A 2,098-nucleotide genomic window follows, 5' to 3' on the forward strand; every position below is an offset into this window, starting at 1 on the left:
GTATAATATGCTGATTTATTATCAGTGTTGAAACTGTTGTGCTGCTTCATTATTTATTTTTTTTTTGGAAGCTGTGATACTTTTTTTCAGAATTCTTTGATTAATAAAAAGTTAAAAAGAATAGCATTTATTTATTTAAAATATAAATCTTTTCTAACAATATACACTACCGTTTATGTGCATGGCTATCCATTTCACAGCTATCTGAATAAAACTGTAGAGAACTGCATCTGTTTAATATGTCTGTAAGTAGCCTATCATAGACCTATAAAGTTTCTGCCATGCTGTAGGCCTGCTTAACTAACAAACAAGTTATGATAAAGCTAGTATGTTAAAGCAAACATCTTTTTAGTTGACTGATTTGATTAGTTTGATCTTTCAAAGGTCAATATATTGTCATAAAGAGAAATAAGATAATATGCTGGCTGATCAGTAGCCCTCCATTAACACCCATTTATTATTTCATTGTAAACAGAGACATTTTCCAATGTCTGAACTAAAGCAAAACTACGACTGCTTAATGAAGGTTTGATTGATTTTTCTAATAACTTAGTCCAAAATGTCCATAACTTTCCAACTGCTATCCCGAATGGTTTCTGCAGCCTTGTTACATACAAGCACTCGGTTTTAGGTAATATTACTGCTACTACAGGTGTTTCTCACCGATGTGATGCCACATATCCACCTCGAGATGGAGCCATTCTCAACCTACCTTTAAGGTCTCACTGTTGCTTGATTCAATCGCCCTCTAAACATAGTTGACAAGGTTAGCAATTAGCCTCTGTGAAGAAAACCCACTGAGCGGTTTAACTGACCACATTATTTAAGAATGGTGTTTACTGTTTAGAGGAAGGTTTCACAACCCAACTTACCATTCAGAATACAGTTCAGCGGCAACTTTGTAAATTCATAACGAGACAATTCAATATCATAGAACAGACCCTTCAGTCGTTTGGCTGCTTTTATGAAAGGCTTTCATGAATATATGATTAAACAGATTCATGACTAATTCCAGCCGTAACATTACATGAAAATTTGTGGTTTAGTTATTTTTCAAGTATTTTAATCATGTCCGAGGTGTGCGTTTCCGCATATTTACCCATCCCATATAGTTTCTATAGTAATTATGTCTACTATATATCTTTATATATCAGAAATAGTTGTATGCTATTATGAATTCAGCCAGTGACTTGGTTTCAGAACTATTTTTTTTATTCACTTTCTCCGGTGTTTTACCAAATATTTGAAAGGATTCTGAGCTATAAACTAATCCAAACAACTTCGAGATGAATCACATTAGAAGACTTTGTACTTTCAGGCAATGAACTACTCATTTTATGAAGCACTGGTTATAAAAAAAATAATAATACAAATGACTTTAAGCTATTGATTATATTGCAACCTATTCTCATAATTGTGTAATCTATGTCATTGAGCAAAAAAATAAAAATTGTCAGTGGCAAAGACAACAGCAGCTCCACTTGGATTTCGGTTGGCAAAACAGTGATCTAAATCAGGATTACTAACGCTACAGGCAGCTGCGTTTTTGGAGCTAAACTCTGCAGGACAATGGCACTTCAGAACTGACGTTGCCTATCCCTGATCTAGTCAGTACTACTGCCAAACATACTTGAGTTTCTCCAGTTTATAGTTTGGGTCCTCCAAGTAGCTGGACTGTTTACACATACGAGAAATTTATTTTAGTGACAGAAGCTCCACAGTGCAACAGAATGACGGTGACAAGACAGGACATAGATAAAAGAATAATATACAAATGTACAAAATAACAAAAACACAATATACAATATAGACAATTATGTATGGTGATAAAGCTAGTATGTTAAAGCAAACATCTTTTTAGTTGACTGATTTGATTAGTTTGATCTTTCAAAGGTCAATATATTGTCATAAAGAGAAATAAGATAATATGCTGGCTGATCAGTAGCCCTCCATTAACACCCATTTATTATTTAATTGTAAACAGAGACATTTTCCAATGTCTGAACTAAAGCAAAACTACGACTGCTTAATGAAGGTTTGATTGATTTTTCTAATAACTTAGTCCAAAATGTCCATAACTTTCCAACTGCTATCCCGA

This window comes from Sinocyclocheilus grahami, unplaced genomic scaffold, assembly GCF_001515645.1.
Source record: "Sinocyclocheilus grahami isolate Dianchi unplaced genomic scaffold, SAMN03320097.WGS_v1.1 scaffold1551.1, whole genome shotgun sequence".
NCBI classification, from domain to species: domain Eukaryota; kingdom Metazoa; phylum Chordata; class Actinopteri; order Cypriniformes; family Cyprinidae; genus Sinocyclocheilus; species Sinocyclocheilus grahami.